Raw genomic sequence first — 25,057 nt, forward strand, 5'->3', positions numbered from 1 at the left:
GCTTGTTTCTTTTTGCTTTTGCTTTGTTTGCCTGTACTTTGGAGTCATATCCAAATAATCATTATTTACAAGATCAAGGTCGAGGGGATTTTACTCTATGATTTTTTTTTTAAGGTGTTTTATGATTTCAAGTCACAATTTGACTATTTTATTGTGAGATTTTTTTGTGAGTAGTGTAAGATGGGGTCCAATTTAATTCTTTTATATTCATTCGACTGTACCAGTTTACATTTTGACCAAAAAATTAAACAAGTTTTACCTTTTCTTCATATTCTTGCAAACATTTTTTTTCTTTTTTATAATGGCTATTCTAACAGGTGTGATGTGATGTGTCATTGTGATTTTGATTTACATTTCCCTGATGATTAGTGAGGTTGAGCATTTATTCATGTACCTATTGGCCATCTATATGTCTTTTTGAAAAAAAATCTACTCAAGTCCTTTAACCTATTTTTAATGTTTTATTTGATTGCTATTATTTTATGACTTACTTATATATTTTATAAAAAAATGTTTTTTGATTAACAAATGGAAAAAAAATTACCTGTATGTTATTTTATTCTGTAGTTGCTTTTTAGTTTGCTGATTATTTGTTTTGCTGTGGAGGTTTTTTTGTTTTTTTGTTTTGTTTTGTTTTGTTTGTTTTGTTTTGTTTTTGTTTTTTAAATTTCTGTAGTTCCACTTGTTTGTTTTTGCTTTTGTTACTTGAAACTTTGGTGTCATATCCAAAAAATATTTGCCAAAACCATAGCAAGGAGCTTTATGTTTACATTTTCTTCAAGTAGTTTTACAGTTTTTGGTCTTAAATTTAAGCCTTCAGTCCATTTTGAGTTAATTTCTGTGAGTGCTGCAAGAAAGGGGTCCAATTGTATTCATCTGTAGGTCATTATCCAGTTTTTTCCTGCACAATTTATTGAAGAGTCTATAGTTTTCCCTTTACATCTTCTTGGTTCCCGTGTGAAGTACTTGTTGGCACTATATAAGTGGGTTTGTTTCTGAGCACTTGATTGCTTCATTGGACTTGGTCTCTATTTTTTACTGTTACCTACCATTTTTGATTACTATAGTTTTGTAATAAAGTTTGAAATTAGGAATTGTGATATCTATAGATTAATTCTTTGACCAGGTTGATTTGGTTATTAGGGGTGTCTTGTGGTTCCATACAAGTTTTAGGCTTGTTTTCTGTATTTCTGTGTAAATGTCATTTGAATTTGGATAGGGATTGCATTGAATCTATAGACAGCTTTGGGTGACACAGACATTCTTACAGTTTTAATACTTCTAATTCATAACCATGAAAATTGTTTCCATTTATCTTTTTTTCAGTTGTTTTTTTTTTTTAATCAGTGTTTTGTCATTTTCAGTGTAAGGATATTTTACATACTTGGTTTAATTTATTCCTAATTTTTTATGTCATTTTAAATATGAATGCTTTTTAAATTTATTTTTCAAATTGTTTGTTGTTGGTATATAGAAACACATTGCTGTTCACATGTTGAAAATTGTATCTTGCAACTTGACTGAATTTGTCTATTGTTTGTAATAGGTTTTTGATGGAATCATTAGGATTTTCTATATATAAGATCATATTAAATGCAAACAAATAGTTTTGCTTAATCCTTTTCAATTTTGATTACTTTTATGTATTTATCTTGACTAATTGCTCTGGCCAGGACTTCCAGTATTATGTGGTAAATGAGTGGTGATTGCACAAAATTATTTTGTTTATATTTTTGTCAAAAAACACTTCACCATTGAGTATGATGTTTACTGTGAACTTGTCCAGTATGACATTTATTATGTTTAATTACTTACTTTGTATAGCAATTTGTTGAGGTTTTGTTTGTTTGTTTGTTTGTTTATGGAAGGCTGTTTAATTTTTTCACATGTTTTTCTGCATCTATTGAGATTACCATATGATTTTTGTATTTCATTCATTAATGTGATGCATCACATGTTTGATTTACATAGGTTGAATTGTCCTTGGATTCAGGGATAAATTCCGCTTGACATGGTATATGATCTTTTCAATATACCGTTGAATTTGATTTGCTTATATGTCATTGAGAAATCTTGCATCTATATTTATCAGTAATACTTGCTAGTTTTTTTATTTTTCCTCCTTGTAGTGTTCTTTTCTGCCTTTGGTATCAGGGTAATGTTGGACTCATCAAATGAGTTTGCAAATATGCCTCCTCTTCATGTTTTTAAAAAGTTTGAGATGATTGTATTAATTCTATTTAAATGTTTGGTTGAATATCCCAAAGAAACTGTCTGGTCTTAGCCTCTTTTTATGTTTATTTTATTTTTTATTTTTTTACTGATACAATCTTTTCATTCATCATTGGTTTGTTCAGATTTTCTGTTTTTTTATTAGTCAGTTTTGGTAGTTTTTATATTTCTTTGAGTTTATTTTTCCCAGCATAACCGAGTTGTTTGTGTGTATTTGTTGATAGTCACCTCGTATAAGCTGTTGTATTTCTGCTGCATCAGTTATAATATCGCCTCTCATTTCTGATTTATTTGCATATTGTTTTACCCTTTGTTAGTATAGCTCAGTTTGTCAATTTTACCATTTCAAAAACAAACTCTAGCATTGATGTTTTCTAATATTTACAGTCTTTGTTTATTCTCTCACATTTGTTATTTCATTTCTTTGCTACTTGTGAACTTAGTAGGATTTTGTTTTTTGCTCTAGTCCCTTGAGAAGTAAAGTTGTTTATTTGCAATTCTTTCTTCTTGTCATACTAATTTGTTGTAATAAACTCATAACTATTTTCATGGTATCTTGTAAGTTTTAGTAAGTTGTGTTTCCATTATCTTTTGTTTCAAGATTTTCTTTTAATTTCAAGAAAATTATTGTAAAACTGTTATAAATTACCCACCCCGGTTTTATTGAGATATAATATGGTGCTGTTTAAGATTCAAATGCATATTATAATGATTTGACTTGATATATTATGAAATGATTATCACATAAGATTAGTTAACATACATCATTTTAATATAGATGCAGAAAACAAAGGAAACAAAATATATTTTCCTGTAATGAGAACACTTAAGGTCTACTTGCTTAACAGCTTTCAAATATACCACAGAGCAATGTTAACTGTATTCATCATGTTGTACATAACATTTCAATACTTGTTTATCCCATAACTGGACGTTGGTATGTTTGGACTTCCTACATCAAATTCTCCCTCTTCCCACTGCCCAACTTTGGTAACCAAAAATGTGATATTTTACTTTTTGTTTATTTTTTTCACATATAAATCAGGACATACAGTATTTGTCTTGCTCTGCCTGACTTCTCTTACTTAGCATGATGCCCTCAACCTCCATCCATATTGTCACCAATGGCAGAATTTCCTTCTTTATATTGCTGAATAATACTCCATTGTCTAAATATAGCACAACTTTTATATGCAAGCATTTGTTGATAGGCAGGTCATTATCATCTCTTGCCTATTATAAATAATGTTGCTGTGAACATGGGTGCAGATGTCTCTTCAACAAAATGTTTTCAATTATTTTAGATACATTTCCCATATGTAGAAATTTTGGGTCATATGGTAGTCCTGTTAAATGTTGAGGAACCTCTCTAGTGTTTTTCATAGAGGCCAAACCAACTCATAAGCCAACCAAAAGTACACAAACAGTCCCTTTTCTCCATACCTTTGCTAGCATTTAATAGTAAGCCTCTTGTCTTTTTGATAAATTCATCCTAATAATCCTGAGTCGATATCTCCTTGGGTGTTTGATTTTAGTTTCCCTAATGTTTTGTGATGTTGAGCACATTTTCATGTATTTGTTGGAAATTCATGTATTTTCTTTGAAAAAATGTATTTTTAGGTGTTTTGCACAGCTTTTAAGTGGGTTATTTGTTTTGATGCTTTTTAGTTGTGTGATATGTATTTTGGATATCAACACCTTATTAGTTATAAGGTTTTTAGATTTTTTTTCCCATTATATAGGCTGTCTTTTCATTTTGTTGATTGTCTCATGTAGGAGATTTTTAGTTTGATGTAGTTTCATTTGTTATTTTTTTAATTGTTGTTTATGCTTAAAGTATCATCAAAAATAATTTTTAAGACCTGTGTTAAAAAGATTTTTACTGTTTTCTTCTAGGAATTTTATGACTTCCAGTCTTATATTTGACTTTCTTTCCTTTATATTTAATTTTCAGAGTGGTGTTAGATAGAGGTCTAATTTTATTCTTTGGCATGTGAATATAAAATTCTCCAAGCCCAGTTATTGACAAGACTGTCTTTGCTCCACTGAGTCTTCCTGACCACCTTGTCAAATACTGGTTGACTTTACATGCATGGGATTGTATTTAGACTCTCATTTCTATTCCATTGTTTTTATGGCAGTACCATGCTATTTTGATTATTATAGCTTTATATTATAGTTTGATATAGAATGCAATATCTCCAACATTGTATGTACAAGGTCTTTTGTGTTTCCTTATACATTTTTGTATTGTTTTTTTTTTTTCCTACTTTAAAAAATGCCACTGGATTTTGATAGGAATTAAATCAACATATGGCTTTGTGTAGGATGGGCATTTTAACAATATAATTCTTCCAATTCATGGGCAAGGGATAACTTTACACTTGTCTGTATTTTTTAGTTTATTTCATAGAGTGATATTTTATCTCCTTGGATGAATTTAGTCCTCAGGTAATTTTCAGTGTATAGAGATATGACTGATTTTTGCATTTAAAATTTTTATTCTGCAACTTTACTGATTATGCTGATTAGTTCTAACAGGATTTTGGTGAAGTTTTTAGGACTTTCTATAGATAAAATCATGTTATCTTAAACTAGAGATATTTGCACTTCTTATTTTCCAGTTTTGATGACTTTCCTGTCTCCTCCTTACCTGACTGCTCCAGCTAGGACTTTCATTACTCTTCTGAGTGAGCGGTGGGGGTGGGCTCCTTTGCCTTGTTCCTGACATTAGGGGAAAGTTTCGGACTTCCACTACTGAGTATGTTTTGAACCGTGGCCTTGAGTTACATTCATTTTATACCTAGGCTGTTTGGTGTTTTCCTGTGTCTATTGATCATTATATTTTTTCTTTTGTTCTATTAATGAGATGGCATCACATTTATTTGATTTGCTAGTATTTTTTAAAATCTACATTCATCTGGGTTATTGGCCTAAATTTTCTTCTCTGGCAGTTTGAAAGCAATGCTAGCCTTGTAAAATGAATTTGGGAATTTTCCTTCCTTGTCTATTTTTTAAAAGACTTGAGGATTGGCATTAAATCATTACATATTTGGTAAAATTTACCAGTGAAACCATCTGATCTTGAGCTTTCCTTCATTTGAAGAGTTTTGATTACAGATTTATTCTCCACAGTGGTAAATGGTTCATTTAGATTTTTTATTTCTTCTTGATTCCCTCTTGCTAGATATGTTTCTAAGAATTTTTTTTTCCATTTATCTAGGTTGTCTAGTTTATCTGCATGTAGTTGTTCATAGTAACTTATTATCCTTCTTATTTCTGTGGTAGAGATGCAATGTCTTCTCTATCATTTATAATTTGTTGATTTTGTTCCTCTCTCCTTTTCCTTGTGTAGTGTAGCAAAAAATTCAAAATTTTGTTTATTTATTTAATGAACTAGCTCTTAATATTGCTAAATTTTACTGTTGTTTTGTCTATCACATTGATTTCTGCTGTAATCTTTATTATGTCCTTCCTTCTGCTAACTTTGGCTCAGTTTGGTCTTTTTCCAGGTCCTTGAGGAGAAAAGTAAGATTGTTTATTTGAGCTCTTTCTTATTTCTTAAGTTAGGCATTTATTGTAATAGACCACCCTGTCGGAATTGGTTTTGCTATATCTCATGGGCTTTGGTATGCTTTGTTTCCATTTTAGTCTGTCTCAAGACACTTTGTTATTTCCTCTTAAATTTATTCTTTGATACATTAGTTGGTCAGGAGAGTGTTGATCAATTTCTATGTGTTCATTAGCTTTCCAGTTTTCTTCCTCCTACTGATTTCTAGTTTTATACTATGATCAGAGAAGACATTTGGTATAATTTCAGTCTTGAATTTGTTGAGATTTGATATATGACATAATATGTGGTCTCGTCTAGAAAAAAAATTTTGTACACTTGAGAAGAATGTATATTCAACTTTTGTTAGACAGAATATTTTATATATGACTGTTAGGACCATTTGATCTTCAGTGTTGTTCACATCAACAGATCCTGTATTGAACTATTGTCTGGATGATCTATCACTTGTGGAGAGTGGGGTGTTAAAGTTCTCAACAATTATCATAGTGTAGTTTATTCTGCCTTTTAGCTTGTTTTTGCTATACATATATTTAGTTGCTCTGATTTTGGATGCATAAATATTAATAATTGTTACATTTATTTGGATGGATTGACTCCTCTATCATTATATAATGACCTTCTTTGCCTTTTTTGACCTTTGTTAGATTAATGTATTTTTGACTGTTTTAGGTGTAACTCACCCCTTTTTTTCCTATTTGTTTGAAGTATCTTTTTCTGTCCCTTCACTCTCAGTCTGTGTTTTTAAAGACAGAAAATAAATAAATAAATATTTACTTGAGCTACATCTTTAAAGAAATAGACCTAACAGATATATGCACAATATTCTGCCCAGTAGCAACAGAACGACGTTCTTCTCAAGCACACAAGAAACATTCTCTAGGTAGGTCCTTTATAAAGTCACAAAACAAGGCTCAGCAAATGTAAGAAGACTGAAATCATATCAAGTATCATTTCTGATAATAATGGTATAAACCAAAAATTAATGACAGAGGAAAATAAGAAAATTCACAAATGTGTGAAAATTAATGTGCATACTCCTTATAAACTATTGGGTTAAAGAAGATATCAGAAATGAAATAAAAAATATTGTGGGGTGATGTCACCAGGATGGCAATGTAGGTCATTACAGACTTTGCAATGTAGGTTATTACAGACTTTGCTCCCCCTCAGAAGAACAGCTTACAACTGTTCACAGGCAGGACAGCACTGAGAATACACTAGAACATGGGGTGAGGCTGAAGCATCCATGTGCACCATGTAGACAAAGACAGACCATAGTAGAAAGACATAGATGGACACACTTGGGCCCATAATCTGAGAGAATGCAGATACATTACAAGTTATTTTAAATAAAGACAAGCACAGAACTTTTTGTTTCAGATTTTCTACAGTACTGAGAAAAAAGAATCCACAATGACACTTCTGTGCAAAGTTGAGAAAGTTACTTTTGAGACTGTTAAAAAAAAAAAAAGAAATAATCTATAGACATAATATATGTTCCATAACTGTGTTTACTTGATTTACCTCATTAAATGGAAAATATTTTGTTAAAAAGAAGACATACATCAACCAGACTTATTTTGATTTTCTTCCTATTAATCGTGATTTACCATTTGTATTACAGGACTCATGAAGTAGTGACATATTCAGTGAAACCTACATATGGGATGTTCCATTTATGATACACATGTTGAGAAACTTGAGCTTTGGATGTCACTGAACTCTTCAGCATGGAGTACTAATTACTAATTAAACTACTCTTATGGAGTAAATTCATAAGTTCCTTGGTAAGTAACCAATTACATGGGACAGAAGCCATTGTTGAGGAAGTGACATTACTTAAAACCCTACATAGTAGAGGCAGGATGTGTGAGGATAAGTGTATCCTGAGGGGTAGGGGCAGGGTAGATAGGGAGGGAATGAGGTTTCCAGAGGGTTGAGTTGGATACTGGAGAATCAGTGAATAAACAAAGAGTAGTAAATCTGAGTAATTTCAGAGAGGCTTCCATAGAGGTGGAGAGTGAAATACACATGTGTTAATCAGGGCCTCCTGGGTTTCAGGATTGGGGGAATTGAGTAAGACTCTAAGTAGCATGGACTCATTAACATATAAAATTCAATGAATTTATTTACTTGTATGTAAATTAAGAGAATTCATATTTTCTATATGAGCAGCTGCATGTAAAGCCATATTAGTTCTGAATCTGGGAGAGGAGAAATGGTCTCTGTTTCTCTTAGAGCACAGTGCCAGGTGATGGTTAGGGGATTTGTGGCAGGTGAGCCTGGGTATTGTGGAAAACTATAAAATGTCTTGGCTTCTTTCTCCTTTTTCAGTTGTGTCTTAGTGCTTGAACTTTTTGTAAATGAAAATCCAGAGACTGATGGAGGTTAGCTGTGATCCTGACAGTTCAATCACAGAGAAGCAGGTCCTTCCTCTTTCTCTGTTGCCAGTAGGTAAGCAGGCTTCTCCACAGGCCTGAATCTTCTCTATAAAACCAAGAAGTAATAAAAGATTTAAGGGGCTCTGGTTATGTTTCCCTAGGTCCCTGAGATGTTTTGTGGCCCAGAAGTTGAATATTCTCCTTCCCAGTATTTGTGCTGTTGAAAGTCTTCACATTACACCAATATGAGAGCGGCTGTCTTTGTCTCAGTCCCTTCGGCACAGGGGAAAGATGCCTCACTCATGGCTGATTGGCTTCTGATGTGCATTAGTCATATAGTGGACACAGTGGAGGGAGACTGAAGAAGCAGAGGCTCACTCTCTAGTTGTGCTGGCGTATGTGTCAGAATGAGGTCAGCTGAACACAGCACAGGTGCAGGAGGCACAGGGGACAACAGCAGGGCTCCTGTGAGTGTGGAGCATGGAGGATAGTGAGGGGTCAGCGATCTGACCTGAATTCAGTGTCATAGTTTTGATTAGTAACTGCATCCTCTGAAAATGGCTGCCAATTTTAAATAACATAATTATCTTCCCTCTTGTATAAATCCATCCAGTTTTCATTTTGTAAGGAAACTTCGTTCACATTTAAACACTGGAAAACAATGTATAAATTTTATTTTTTCCTTAAATATGGCTGTATGTTGATGAGAGAAACTGCAGTAGATAGAGCAGCACATAGGATCTTGTGGAAATCTTTGAAGGACTGAAATACCTGAACCTTATTGGAAGATTCTGTTACTGTCAGACCAGTGAGAGTGAGTGCGACCCTGAAGAAGCAATGCTGTATGACCATCAAAGCTGAGAGGTAGAAAGAAGACAGAAAGAAATGGGAGAACTCAGGTCACTGGAGGGCCAGATTAGGGCCATCTTTCAGTGTAGAAATCCCTGGAGCGACAGGCTTGTGATGCTGACTTTGTCCACACGTCTGGTAATGGACATCTGATGTGTGTAGTTATTAGAGAATCTGCACCTGCTAACCCCAAGATCTGCATGAATCCTGTTCAGTCATGTGCAGGGCTGGGCATCTGAATTCTCTGTGATTGAAGTGAGTAATAGACATTGACAATTAATTCACTGATTTCTATACAGAACACTTTAAACATGACCTCAGTTTGAAAATCAATACTCCTAAGCACTTAGGAAAATGTTTCACATGAGAGGTGTTCTGTTCCATGTAGAGGTATAATTTGCCATTAGTCACAGTTAATAAGTCATAAATAACAGACATCTGCCTTGTGATGAGTCTAGTTTTATCTAAAAGTCTTAGAGAGAAGAGGTGAGTTATGACTTCTCAAATTCAAATTTTATAATCAGCAGTTCTCTTGATTTTGCCTTTGACCCAGTGGTATTTGAGATTGTGTTATTTAGTTTCCTCGTATTTGTGGAGTTTTTTAATTTTGTGCTGTAATTGATTTCTAGTTTCATTTCATGGTGCAACAAAGATTCTTGGTATGATGTCAATCTTCCTCAATTTGTAAGGTCCCTTTTGTGACATAACATGTGATCTATCCTGGAGAATGTTTTGTTTTCACTTGAAAAGAGTGTGAATTATTCTGCAACTGGATGAAAAGTTCTGTGTATGTCTGTTAGGTCCATTTGTCTAAAGTGTTGTTTAGGTCCACTGGTTGTTTATTGATTTCTGTCTCAATGTTCTATCCACTGTTGATAATCAGATATAGAAATGCTTACTATTGTATTGCATTAAATTTCTCCTTTCAGATCTGTCAATGTTTGCTTTACATATTAAGATGATCTTATATTAGATGTGTATAAATAATTGCAATTGTTATAACTTCCTAGTGAATTGACATGTTTATAATTACATAATACATTTTTTGTCCCATTTTTGGCTAAACATCACATTTGTCTGGGACAAGTATAATAGCCACTCCTGCTTTGTTTCGGTCAGCTTTTCATGGAATATCTTTTACCATCACTTTACTTTCAGCCTATGTGTGTCCTTAAATCTAAGATGAATTCTTGTAGACAGCATATAGGTGGAGCTTGGCTTTTTAAACCATTCAGCCACTATGTATCTTTTTATTAGGGAGTTTAGCCCATTTACAGCTAAAATAATGTTTGATCAAGAATGACTTACTGTTGTCATTTTTGAACTGTTTTCTGTTTGTCTTGCAGTTTTTCTCTCATTTTCTTTTCATGTCTTTTGTGTTCCATTGTTTTTGGTATTAATAAGTTTTTATTTCTTTTCTCTTTTTTTGTTCTCTACCACAGGTATATTCTTTGTGGTTACCGAGGGGCTTGTTTGCAATACCTGTTAGTTATAACAGCCTATTTTAAGTTGACAGCAACTTAATTTCACTTGCACATAAGACGCCTCTATCTCTCCATTCATATTATATGCTACTGATATCACAGTTTACATACATCTACTTCTATTATGTATCTGGCAATCTAATTTAGTTATAGTTATTTTAAATCTTTCATCTTTTAACTTTTATAGTAGTATTAGTAGCAATTTGTTACCACCATTATAGTAATAGAGTATTCTGTTTTTCTGTATATATTTAACTTTACCATTAAGATTCAGTTTGTCTTCTGCTCTTGAGTTGCTGTTTAGTATCCTTTTCTTCCAACTTGAAGACTTCCCTCTAACATTGCTTTTAAGAAAGTTCTTGCTAAATTCCTTTAGGTATGGTTGTCTGAGAAATTCTTTCTCTGTCTCTCTCTCTTTTTTTTTTTTTTTTTCTTTTGTGGACAGGTGTAGCAATCTTAGTTGGCAGTTTTTCTTTACCTTGCAATATTTTGGCTTATGTTATCTCAGTCTTTTCTGGCCTCCAAAATTTCTCCTGAAAATATCAAATGGTAGTTTTATGGGAATTACCCTGTATTTATATAACAAGTTGATTTTCTCTTGCTGCTTTCAACAGTCTCTATTTGTCTTGAAATTCTGACAATTTGATTATAGTGTGTCTTGATGTGATTCACTTTGAATTCTCTTACTTGATGTCCTTTGGGGTTTCTGGACCTGGATGTCTGCTTTATTCCTCAGGTTTGGAACAAAATTCAGATATGATTTATTTCTATATTTTTTCTGCTTCTTTCTCTCTTCCTCTTGGTCCTCCAATGTTTTGTCTTTGGACTGAATAATGTAACATAATTCCTTTAAACTATTTTCACATGATTTTATTCTCCCCCCCCCCTTTTTTTTTTCATACTTTACTCTTCTGACCTCAGAAAGAATCTTTAGGAACACTATTTTGAATTTTCTGTTGGGTATATCGCTTATCTCCATATCATACAGTCATTGTTCTTGGAGTGTATCTTTGTTTTCATTTTGTTTTGTTTTTTTCTTAGGATATATTCATTGTTTCTTCATTTTTCTTGACTCCATGTTAGTTTATTTGCCTTAGACCAAATAGCCTCCTCTCCCAATCTTCGGAGTCTTGCCTTATGTCAGAAATGTTTGGCACAAGTCAGCCCAGCCAGAGTTTCTAGGTACATCTCAAACCTTGTTCTTACTCATAGTGCCTTTTTTAGGTGCCCCCAGGAGACTGAGGTACTGTCAGTGCCCCAAGAGAGGCAAATTAGAAGCCAGCCCTCAGGCAGCAACTGGACAAGCTGGGGCACTGCATGTGTAGCCTGACACTGTCTGTAGAGAAGCTAGGAGCTGATCTCTATTGTTGGAGCAAGCCGGGGTAGGGGGAGTTGTGGGAAAGCCTGCAGGGCCATGAGGAACTGCCACTTTGTTCTCTGCAGACTCCAGAAGACTAATGAGTGCTGGGCTCCATTTGCTCTAAGTGTCATACAAGCTAGAGGACAAAGAGTCAGGCAGTAGCTGGAAAAGTCTGGGTGCTGGATGTGCAGTCAGACTCCTTCCAGGGAGAAGCTGGGCCCTGGTAGTTTTTGCTGGGGCAAGTGAGGGGCAGAAGCTGCAGAGATTACCCCCCTGCCAGCTCAAGCTCCCAGAGGGCCCTGCCAGCTTCCAAAGAGAGGAGTGAGTTAGAACGTAGACTTTAGACAGCAGCTGGGAAGGTCAGCACATGAGATAGATGTGCAGTCTAGCTCCTTCCAGAGAGAAGCTGGAAGTTGATTTTTATTTCCAGCTCAGTCTACACTAAGCCATAAGGAATATCTGCTGGAAGAAAAACATCTTGAAAACTGAAAACATTCACGGTTTCACCAGAGGAGAAAGATCACTCTGATTCCAAGGCAAGATAGTGAGACTCTTTTGTTGCCAGTGCAGAGAGAACTGAGAGCAAAGACAGAGTGAAGAATGCTCAGTGTTTTCAACTAGAAAGGAATTAGATGACTCCACAGTTGATTGAACTATTTTTTTTTGTCAAAAACAATCCAATAAATGTTAGCTCCACCAGAACAATCTAAGTTCTATGTAGAAAAGGGAAATGTCTGCTCTTTCTACGATGTTATTTTAATTTGCACAGCTTAATGCTTAGAGTATTACACTTACTTAGTAAATCTTTAATTCACTTACTCATTCATGCAAGAAATAATCACTGACTTTCCAGCACTGTTTTGTGTCTTAGAGATTGGATACAAGAAAGAACTGAGTACAAGAATTATGATCAGGAAGGCACCAGTGTAGTGATGGACAAACTAGATGTAAACATCTTCAGACAGCTGTCGTTGCTTTGACCAGACATGAATCGGGGCTGATTGAGGTCTGAGGTATGTGGAAGCTTGTCTGGATACTTAAGTAAAGAAGTCATTGTTGACAGACTCACTGAGACCAGATGGCTGAAGTTTTCTAGCACCACATCTCTGAAGAATTTTCTCTGGGATGAATCCACCAAGGCCTGTAATTCTTGATGGACATCCACACTACTTCCTTCAGGTCACTACTTTGTAAAAGTTCACAGATGCTCGGGTTCTGATGGGGCTTCCCTGACCAGTTCTGTGTGCAGAGATTTGACATGATGGTGCTGGGCAAGGGGACTTTGTGTACAGTTGGCTCAGACCTTGTTTGCTGTTTCTGTGCTGACTTATTTATATCCTTCAAAAACAATCAGGAATATATAGACACTGGAAAACAACAAATGTTTATTGACAAAATTATCACCTGAGGTATAGTGTGAAATACCCTGGACATGCTCAAATAAAGTCATGACTCTTTATTGGTTATTATAAATTTTGAGAACACGTAACAAAGCTGTAATTTTCACCAATTTTAAGTGCATAAGGCAGACAGTGTCAACAAACTGCTGATTCTTAACCATAACTGTGGATAGATTAGCCTGATACAAATGTCAAGTTTCTCATCTGTGAAATGACTCAACAATTATTTAGGAATTTTAAGAATTCCAGTGAGTTGATATGTAAAGTGCCTTCTATATAGCAAATGCTCAATAAATTGAAGTTATAAATCTGTTATTACTAAAATGACAGACAGCCTTCCAGCAATGCTTAGAATACTGCAGGACTAAACAGGATTCACGGTGAATTCAGGGTCTGCAGTTGTAAACTCTCTCATCTCTGTACAACTCAGATGTTCATTAAAAGGCATAGGACATACAATTCAGAAGCACAAGCCAGAGGCCCATGAGACTTATGTACTGAACGGTGGCCCCAGCCTAACCCCTCTCCATTTTCTCTGTGGTCTCCAAACATTAGTTACTATTGTCTGCTTTGTATCTTCATTCGGTCTATCTGTGAAAAGGTAATAGAAGCCTCTCGACTTAATCTAACTGAAGCTGGTCTCTCCAGTTCTTCAATAATTTCCACAGGTCCCTAAATTGTATTTCATATGCTATTCTCTTATGTTTATGCATTTTGTAATTGAAATATAGTCAGTTTACAATTTTGTGTAATTTGTGCTGTTCAGCATAATATTTCAGTCATATATATACATATACATATATATTTTTGTCTTCATATTCTTTTTCATTATAGGTCACTGAAAGATATTGAATAGTTCCCTGTGCTTTACAGTATGAACTTGTTATTTGTTTTATATATAGTATTTAGTATATGCAAATTTCAAACTCCCAATTTATCCTTTACCACTCCCTTTCATCCCTGGGAACCATAAGTTTGTTTTCAATGTCTGTCAGTCTGTTTCTGTTTTGCAGGTGAGTTCATTTGTGTCTTTTTTTTTTTTTTTTGTAGATTCCACTTATAAATGTAGAAATTTTCTATCTCTGGCTTACTTCACTTATAATGATGATCTCCAGGTCATCCATGTTGCTGCAAGTGATATTATATATATACACTATATATATACAAGTACATATATATATGTAGTAGAGTAGGATTCCATTGTAAAAATTTACCACAATTTTTTATCCAGTCATCTATCAATGGACATTTATGTTGTTTCTATGTCTTGGCTGTTGTAAATAGTGCTGCTGTGAACATTGGGGTGCATGTGTCTTTTTGAATTATATTTTTCTCTAGATATGTGCCCAGAAGTAGGATTGCTGGATCACATGTTAACTAGTAATTTTTAAATTAACTTCCATATTGTCCTTTAAAGTGGCTGCACCAATTTACATTCCCACCAATAGTGTAGGAGGGTGCCCTTTTCACCACATCCTCTGCAGCATTTATCATTTGTGGACTTTTTAATGATGGCCATTTGACTGGTAATAGGTGAAACCTCATAGTATTTTTGATTTGCATTTCCCTAATAATTAGTGATACTGAGCATTTTTTCGTGTGCCTGTTAGCCATCTGTATGTCTTCCTTGGAGAAATGTCTATTTAGAAGAAATGTCTGTTTTCTCCCCATTTTTAAAAATATATTTTTATTTAAGTATAGTCAGTTTACAATGTTGTGTCAATTTCTGGTGTACATCACAATACTTCAATCATATAGGAACAACATATCTTCATTTTGATATTATTTTTAACTATAAGTTACTACAATATATGAATAGAGTTTTCTGTGCTATACAGTATAAACTTGTTTATCTATTTTATGCATAGTAATTAGTATCTGCAAATCTCAAACTCTAATTTATCCTTTTCCACATCCTTAACCACTTGGTAACCATAAGGTTGTTTACTATGTCTGTGAGTTTGTTTTGGTGTTGTAAATAAGTCTGTTTTGGTTTTGTAAATAAGTTTGCCTTTTTTTCTGATTCCACATTTCAGTGATATCATATGGAATTTTTCTTTCTTTCTGATTTAATTCACTTAGAATGGCATTTCCCAGGTTTATCCAAGTTGCTGCAAATTGCATTATTGTATTCTTTTTTATGACTGAGTAGTATTCTATTGTATAAATACACCACAACTTCTTACCAGTTATCTGTTAGTGGACATGTAGGTTGTTTCAATGTCTTGTCTATTGTAAATAGTGCTGCTATGAAAATTGGGGTGCATGTATCTTTTTGAATTAAGATTCCCTCTGGACATAAGCCCAGGAATGGGATTGCTGGATAAGATGGTAAGTGTATTTTTAGTCTTTTGAGGACTCTTCATAATGTTTTCCACAATGGCTGCACCAAACCACATTCCCATCAATAATATAGAGGATTCCTTTTCCTCCAAATCCTCTCCAGAATTTACTCTTTGTGGACTTTTGAATGATGACCATTCAGACTGTTGTCATGTGATACCTCACTGTACTTTCGACCTGCATTTCTCTGATAATTACTGATATTGAGCATTTTTTCATGTGCATTTTGGCCATTTGTATGTCTTTATTGGAGAATTGCTTGCTTAGGTCTTCTGCCCATTTTTTAATTGGTTATGTTTTTTTCTTACGAAGTTGTATGAGCTGCTTAAATATTCTGGAGATTAAGCCCTTGTCAAATTCATCTTTTACAAATATTTTCTCCCATTCTGTAGGTTGTCTCTTTGTTTTGTTTATGGTTTACTTTGTTGTGACAAAACTTATAAGTTTAATTAGATAGGTCCCATTTGTTTATTTTTGCTTCTATTTCTATTGCTTGGGTAGAATATCCAGGAGAACATTACTGAGATTTATGTGGGATAATGTTTTGCCTATGATTTCTTCTAAGAGGTTTATAGTATCTTGTCTTATGTTTAAAGTTATAAGTCTTTTTGAATTTATTTTTGTGTATGGTATGAGGGAGTATTCTAACTTCATTGATTTACATGCAGCTGTCCAGTTTTCCCAATACCACTGGCAGAAGAGACTGTCTTTACTCCATTGTATGTTCTTGCCTCCTTTGTCAAAGATTAATTGACCAAAAGTTTGTGGAACTATTTCTGGGGTCTCTATGCTGTTCCATTGATCCATATGCCTGTTTTTGTTCCAGAACCATGCTGATATGATTAGTGTAGCTCTGTAGTATTGTCTGAAGCCTGGAAGGATTATTCCTCCAGGTTTGTTCTTTTTCTTCAGTAATGCTTAGGCAGCTCTGTGTCTATTTTGATTCCATATAAATTATAGTATGATGTGTTCTAGTTCTGTGAAAAATTTCCTGGGTAATTTGATAGGAATCACATTAAATCTGTAGATTGCTTTGGGTATATGGTCATTTTAACAATATTAATTTTTCCAATCCAAGAACATGGGATATCTTTCCATTTCTTTAAATCCTCTTTAATTTCCTTAGCATTTTCTAATTCTCCACATATAAGACTTTAACTTTCTTGGTCAGATTTATTCCTAAGTTTTGTTTCTTTTTTGATACAGTCTTAAAAGGAATTACTTCTTTACTTTCCTTTTCTGATATTTCATTGTTAGTGTAAAGACATGCCTCTGACTTATGGATGTTAATCTTGTATCCTGCTACCTTGCCAGTTTCTTTTATCAGCTCTAATAGTCTTTGTGTGGAGCTTTTAGTGTTTTCTATATATAGTATTATGTCATCCATCTATAATGACAATTTTACCTCTTCTCTTCCAGTTTGGAACTGTTTTAGTTTTCTTGTCTAATTGCTATGGCTAGAACTTCCAATGCTATATTGAATAGAAGTGGTGAAACACGACATTCTTTTCTTGTTCCAGATTTTAGTGGGAGGGCTTTCAGCTTTTCACCATTGAGTATTATACTGGCTGTAGCATTGTCATAAGTAGCTTTTACTATGTTGAGATATGTTGCTCTACACCCAATTTGATAAGAGTTTTTATAATAAAAGGTTGTTGAATTTTATCAAATGCTGTTTCTGCATCTATTCAGATAAACATGTGATTTTTATCCTTTCTCTTGGTAATGTGGTGTACCACATGGATTCATTTATGTATCCTTTGTCCCTGGGATGAATCCAACTTGATCATGGTGTATGATCTTTTTTAAGTGTTGTTGGACTTTGCAACTTTTTATTGAGTATTTTTGTGTCTATATTCATCAAAGTCATTGGCCTATAGATTTCCTTTTTGTTAATGTCTTTGGCTTTGCTATCAGAGTAATGGTGGCTTCATAGAATGAACTTGGGAGTATACCTTCCTCTTTAATCTTTTGGAAGAGTTTGAGAAGAACTGGCATGAGCTCTTTGTATGTTTGATAGAATTCCTCAGTGACGCTATCTGGTCCTGAACTTTGGTTTGCAGGGAGTTTTTTAATTGTTGATGCTATTTCACTTCTACTGATTGGTCTGTTTGTATGATCTATTTCTTCTTGATGCAGTTTTGATGGATGTTTGATGGATGTATGTTTCTAGAAACTTTTCCATTTTTTCTAAATTGTCCAATTGTTTGCCACATAGGTGTTCATAATATTCTCTTAGAATTGTTTGTATTTCTGTGGTGTTGGTTGTAATCTCACCATTCATTTCTTATTTTGTTTATTTGTGTGTGCTCTCTTTTCTTGGTGAGCTGGGCCAGAGGTTTGTCAATTTTTTTTAGTCTTTCATAAAACCTGCTCTTGCTTTGATTGATTTCTTCTATTGTTTCTTTAATCTATGTTTTATTTCTTTCCCCCCTGATCTTTAATATTTCTTTCCTTCTTGTACTTTGGGTTTTGTTTTTTCTTTTTTTTTTCTAATTATTTTAGGTGGTAGGTGAGGTTATTTATTTGAGTTTTGTTTTTTTGTTTGTTTGTTTGTCTGTTTGTTTAGGAAGATCTCTATCTCTTTGAACTTCCCTCTTAGGACTGCTGTTGCGGCAAGATATAGATTTTGTCTGGTCGTATTTGTATTGTCATTTGTCTCAAGGTATTTTTAAATTTCTTCTTTGATTCCGTCGTTGACACATTGCTTTTTTACTAGCATGCTGTTTATTCTCCGTGCTGTCATTTTTTCTCATTTGTTTTCCTGTGGTTGATTTATAGTTTCCTGCTATTGTGGTCAGAGAAGATGATTGGAATAATTTCTATCTTCTTAATTTGTTTGAGGTTACTTATGTGCCTGACTATGTGGTCTTTCCTAGGGAATGATCCAAGAGCACTTGAAAAAAAAAGTGTTTATTCTGTTTTGGAGGCATGAAATGTCCTACAGATATCAACCATTTCCAAATGTTCTAATGTATCATTTAGTATTTCCATTGCCTTATTGATTTTCTATCTGAAAGACCTGCCCAAAAATGTTGGTGTGGTGTTAAATTCTTCTACTATGACTGTATTCTTATTAACTTTTCCCTTTATGTCTGTTAGTATTTTTATATATATATATTTAAGTGCTCCTATATTGGGTGCATATATGTTAAGGAGTGTAATAGTTTCATCTTGTATTGCTCCTGTGATCATTATATACTGTCCTTCTTTATCTCCCTTTGTGGCCTTAGTTTTAAAATCTATATTATCTGTTATAAGTATTGCTACTCCTGCTTTCATATCATTTCCATTTGCATAAAATATATTATTCCATCCTCTCAGTTTCTATTTTTCAAACTTTTTCTTATTATTGAGTTGTAGTCATTTTACAATGGTGTGTCAAATTCCAGTGTACAGCACAATTTTTCAGTTATACTTGAACATACATACATTCATTGTCACATTCTCTTTCACTGTGAGCCACTGCAAGATCCTGTCTATATTTCCCCATGTTACACAGTACAATCTTGTTTATCTATGCTACATTTTGAAATCCCAGTCCCTTCCCACCCTTCATCCCCCTGGCAACCACACGTTTGTATTCTATGTCTATGAGTCTGTTTCTGTTTTGCATTTATGTTTTGTTGTGTTTTTTACATTCCGCATATGAGTGATCTCATATAGTATTTTTCTTTCTCTTTCTGGCTTACTTCACTTAGAATGACATTCTCCAGTAACATCTATGTTGCTGTAAATGACGTTATGTTGTAGATTTTTGTGGCTGAATAGTATTCCATTGTATAAATATATCACATCTTCTTTATCCAGTCATCTGTTGATGGACATTTAGGCTGTTTCCATGTCTTGATTATTGTAAATAGTGTTACTGTGAACACTGGTGTGCAGGTGTCATTTTGAAGTAGGGTTCCTCCTGGATATATGCCCAGGAGCAGGATTCCTGGGTCATATGATGTCTATTCCTAGTCTTTTGAGGAATCTCCATGCTGTTTTCCACAGTGGCTGCACCAAACTACATTCCCACCAGCAGTGTAGCAGGGTTCCCTTTTCTACACAACCTCTCCAGCATTTGTCATTTGTGGACTTTTGAATGATGGCCATTCTGACTGGTGTGAGGGGATACCTCATTGCAATTTAGATTTGCATTTCTCTGATAATTAGTGATATTGAGTATTGTTTCATGTGCCTATGGATCATTTGTTATTCTTCCTTGGAGAATTGCTTGTTTAGGTCTTCTGCCTGTTTTTGGATTGGGTTGTTTGTTTTTTTCTTATTAAGTCATAAGAGCTGCTTATATATTTTGGAGATCAAGCCTTCATTGGTTTCATTTGCAAAAATTTTCTCCCATTCCATAGTTTGTCGTTTTGTTTTACTTCTGGTTTCCTTTGCTGTGCAGAAGCTTGTAAGTTTCATTAGGTCCCATTTGTTTATTCTTGCTTTTATTTCTTCTAGGAGAAAATTTTTGAAATGTATGTCAGAAAATGTTTTGCCTATGTTTTCCTCTAGTAGGTTTATTGTACCTTGTCTTATGTTTAAGTCTTTAATCCACTTTGAGTTGATTTTTGTATATGGTGTAAGGGAGTGTTCTAGCTTCACTGTTTTACATGCTGCTGTCCAGTTTTCCCAACACCATTTGCTGAAGAGACTGTCTTTATTCCATTGTATATTGTTGCCTCCTTTGTCGAAGATGAGTTGACCGAAAGTTTGTGGGTTAATTTCTGGGCTCTCCATTCTGTTCCATTGGTCTATATGTCTGTTTTGGTACCAATACCATGCTGTTTTGATGACTGTAGCTCTATAGTATTGTCTGAAGTCTGGGAGAGTTATTCCTCCAGCCTCTTTCTTTCTCTTCAGTAATGCTTTGGCAATTCTAGGTCTTTGATGGTTCCATATAAATTTTATTATGATTTGTTCTAGTTCTGTGAAATATGTCCTGGGTAATTGGATAGGGATTGCATTAAATCTGTAGATTGCCTTGGGCAGTGTGACCATTTTAACAATACTGATTCTTCCAAACCAAGAGCATGGAATATCTTTCCATTTTTTAAAGTCTTCTTTAATTTCCTTCATCAATGGTTTATAGTTTTCTGTGTGTAATTCTTTCACCTCCTTGGTTAGATTTATTCCCAGATATTTTATTACTTTGGGTGCTATTTTAAAGGGGATTGTTCCTTTACTTTCTTTTTCTGTTGATTTATCGCTAGTGTAAAGAAATGAAACTGATTTTTGAACGTTAATTTTGTAACCTGCTACCTTGCTGAATTCTTCAATCAGCTCTAGTAGCTTTTGTGTGGACCTTTTAGGGTTTTCTATATATAGAAACATGTCATCAGCATATAATGACACTTTTACCTCTTCTTTTCCAATTTGGATCCCTTTTATTTCTTTCTCTTGCCTGACTGCTGTGGCTAGGACTTCCAGGACTATGTTGAATAGGAGGGGTGATAGTGGGCATCCTTGTCTTGTCCCAGATTTTAGTGGGAAGCTTTTGAGTTTTTCACCGTTGAGTACTATGCTGGCTGTAGGTTTGTCATATATAGCTTATATTATATTGATATATGTTCCCTCTATACCCACTTTTGCGAGAGTTTTTATCATAAATGGATGTTGAATTTTATCAAATGCTTTTTCGGTATCGATTGAGATGATCATGTGGTTTTTGTCCTTTCTCTTGTTGATGTGATGTATTACATTGATTGATTTGCATATGTTGAACCAGCCTTGTGTCCCTGGGATGAACCCCACTTGGTCATGATGTATAATCTTTTTTATGTGTTGTTGGATTCTATTTGCTAAAATGTTCGTGAGGATTTTGGCGTCTATGTTCATCAATGATATTGGCCTATAATTCTCTTTTTTTGTAGTGTCTTTGCCTGGTTTTGGTATCAGGGTGATGGTGGCTTCATAGAATGAGTTTAGGAGTATTCCCTCCTTTTCAATCGTCTGGAAGAGTTTGAGAAGGACTGGTATGAGTTCTTCATTGTATGTTTGGTAGAATTCCCCTGTGAAGCCATCCGGTTCTGGACTTTTATTTGTAGGGAGTTTTTTAATTGCTATTTCTATTTCCTTTCTAGTGATTGGATTGTTCAAGTGTTTAGTTTGTTCTTTATTCAGTTTTGGTGGACAATATGTTTCCAGAAACTTGCCCAACTCCTCTAGGTTATCCAGTTTGTTTCCATATAGTTTTTCATAATATTCTCTTATGATATTCTGTATTTCTATTTTGTTTGTTGTAATTTCTCCATTTTCCTTTCTTATTTTGCTAATTTGTGCTCTCTCTTTTTTCTTCTTTGTGAGTTTGGCCAGAGGTTTGTCGATTTTATTTACTGTTTCAAAAAACCAGCTTTTGGTTTGGTTGATTTTTTCTATGGTCTTGTTAATCTCTATTGTATTTAATTCCTCTCTGATCTTTATTATTTCCTTCCTTCTGCTGCTTTTTGGGGCTTTTTGTTCTTCTTTTTCTAATTCATTCAAGTGGTGGGTTAATATGTTTATTTGCGATTGTTCTTATTTCCTGAGGAAGGCCTGTATCGCTATAAACTTCCCTCTTTGCATTGCCATTGCTGTGTCCCATAGGTTTTGAGTGGTTGTGCTTTCATTATCATTTGTCTCAAGGTATTTTTTAATTTCAGCTTTGATTTCCTCATTGATCCATTGTTTTTTCAATAACATGTTGTTTAATCTCCATGCTTTCCTTTTTTTCTCCTTTGTTTCTCTGTTGTTGATTTCCAGTTTCATGGCATTGTGGTCAGTAAAGATGCTTGAGATAATTTCTATCTTCTTAAAATTGTTGAGTTTTTTTTTTGTGTGTCCAAGTATATAATCGATCCTGGAAAATGTTCCATGTGCACTTGAAAAGAATGTATATCCTATTTTTGGGGGGTGTAATGCTCTGAAAATATCCACCAAATCTAGTTTTTCTATTTTAGTATTTAATTTCTCTGTTGCCTTATTTATTTTCTTTCTGGAAGATCTGTCTAGTGATGTAAATGCAGTGTGAAAATCTCCAACTATGATTGTATTCCCATCAATATCCCCCTTTATCTCTGTTAGTAATTCTTGTATGTACTTAGGTGCTCCTATATTGGGTGCATATATATTAACAAGTGTAATATCTTCATCTTGTATCACTCCTTTAATCATTATAAAATGTCCTTCTTTATCTTTCTTTATGGCCCTTGTTTTAAAGTCTATTTTGTCTGAAATTAGTACTGCAACACCTGCTTTTTTGGTTTTTCCATTTGCATGGAATATCCTTTTCCATCCTTCCACTCTCAATCTATATCTGTCCTTCTCCCTAAAGTGGGTCTTTTGTATGCAGCATATTGAAGGTTCTTGCTTTATTATCCAGTCTGCCACTCTATGTCTTTTGACTGGAGCATTTAGTCCATTAACATTCACAGTAATTAATGATAGATGTGTGTTTATTGCCATTTTGAACTTATCTTTGCAGTTGAATTGGTATATCCTCTTTGTTCCTTTCTTCTTCCTTTTGTGGGTTGGTAATTTTCCTTTGTATTATCATGGATTTTATTTGATTTTTGTGACTCCCTTGTAAATTTTTGACTTTTCGTTACCCTTTTTTGTAAATCTATTAACCCATTACTATAACTGTTTTTATTAAACTGATAGTAACATGATCTCAAACCCATCCTACTGTTAAAAAAATTTAAAAAAAGAAAGGAAAAAAATATTCTATATTTCCCTGCCTCCCTCTCACACTCTCAGTGATTTGTATGTCTTCTTTTATAATTTCATGTTTTCTTTATTTGTAATTCATGAGTTATCACCTTTCCAGTTGTGAGTTTCTCATTTCTGTAGCATCCTGCTGCTTTCCTATTTAGAATAGCCCTTTCAATATTTTTTTAGCATGGATTTAGTGTTGCTAAACTCCTGTAGCTTTTTTTTGTCTGTGAAATTCTTTATTTCTCCTTCTATCCTAACGGATAGCCTTGCTGGATAAAGTATCCTAGGCTGCATCTTTTTTTCTTTCAGAGCTTTCAATATATCTTACTACTCCCTTCTGGCCTGTAGTGTTTGTGTAGAGAAATCAGCTGAGAGCCTTATGAGGGTCCCCTTGTAACTTACGCTTTGCTTTTCTCTTGCTGCCTTTGGAATCATTTCTTTATCCTTGACTCTGGCCATTTTGATTATGATATGTCTTGGTGTGGGTCTATTTGGATTCTTCCTGTTTGGGACCCTCTGAGCTTCCTGTACTTGGATATGATTCCTTCTTTAAGTTTGGGAAGTTTTTAGTCATGATTTCTTCGAAAACCTTTTCAATCCCCTTTGATTCTTCTTCCCCTTCTGGGACCCCTATTATGCAAAGATTGGGACGCTTTATATTATCCCATATGTCCCTTATGCTATTTTCATTATTTTTTATTTGCTTATCTTGTAGTTCTTCTGAATGGGTGCTTTCTATTGCCCTGTCTTCTAGATCACTAGTTCGTTCCTCTGCATTATCTAGTCGGCTTTGCACAGCTATTAGATCATTCCTCATCTCTGTCAATGAGTTTACCCATTCTACTTGGCTCTTCTTTATAGCTTCAATTTCATTTTTGACATATTTTATATCTCTAAACACTATCTCTTTCAATTCCTTCAGCAATTTGATCACTCCTTTTTTTAAATCTTGATCTAGTAGGCTATCGATGTCTATTTCATTGATCTTTCTTTCAGGGGATTTCTCTTGTTCTTTTAATTGGGAAAGGTTTCTCTGCTTTTTCGTCTTGCTCATACCTCTCTGGCACTGTGGTTTATGGAGTATCAGTTGTCTATTTTGAATCTTAAGGATTTTATCTATCTAATGCGTATTTAGGAATAGAACTTAGGAAAAAAGAAAAAATAAGAGAGAGAATTTTAAAAGAAGGGAGAAAGAGGGTTTGAAAACAGTGTATAATGAATAATAGAAGATCGAGTTGAAGCAGAGTATTAATCGCGTTGAGACTTCCTTTTAAAACCTTTAAAAAAGGTGGGGTAGATGAATAGATGTATTTGAAACCTGTGTCTAATCAATAACAGGACATCAAAACCCAAGAGAAATAGAAATGAATTAAGAAGTAAGAATTAAGAGAGTAATAGAAAATAGAACAGGTAAAAACAGATTTTAAAAAAAGGAAAAAAAGGGGGGGTTGTCGGTGTTCTCCTGGAGTCTGTGTGCTTTTAATGTGAAGTCTTTCTGTCTTCGTCCTGTTTTGGAAGCTCAGCTTGTTGTTTTCAGAGGCCCTCCGTTGGTGCCCTCTTCTGTGCTGCTCCCAGCACCTGTCGGCAAGCAGATCGTGCCCCCGCCTAACACGGGGTCAGGTGCAGCTCTCCTCTGCTGTGGGCGGGCGGGTCACTGCCCCTCCGCATGCCGCAGTCAGATGTTGCAGACTGGCCAGGTAGGAGGGCGGGGTCGTGCCCCCTCCCAGCACCTCGGTCAGGGGCTGTGT

General features: G+C 34.5%; 1 long non-coding RNA gene across 8 annotated transcripts in view; it reads left to right on the forward strand.

Moving 5' to 3' along the window:
* LOC140692163 (uncharacterized) overlaps positions 1-25,057 on the forward strand; it is a 36,296-nt gene that overhangs the window by 6,321 nt on the left and 4,918 nt on the right. For 3 of the 8 annotated variants that reach the window (XR_012067747.1, XR_012067750.1, XR_012067743.1), the window contains 3 exons: positions 7,431-7,593; positions 8,141-8,260; positions 12,752-12,893. This is a non-coding gene — a long non-coding RNA (uncharacterized lncRNA). Of the gene's footprint in view, positions 1-6,553; positions 6,687-7,430; positions 7,594-8,140; positions 8,261-12,751; positions 12,894-25,057 lie in introns of all 8 variants that reach the window. The other 5 variants (XR_012067748.1, XR_012067749.1, XR_012067744.1 and 2 more) reach the window with 5 other exon arrangements.

The sequence above is a fragment of the Vicugna pacos genome, unplaced genomic scaffold (assembly GCF_048564905.1).
Source record: "Vicugna pacos unplaced genomic scaffold, VicPac4 SAC-SAT, whole genome shotgun sequence".
Lineage (NCBI taxonomy): Eukaryota > Metazoa > Chordata > Mammalia > Artiodactyla > Camelidae > Vicugna > Vicugna pacos.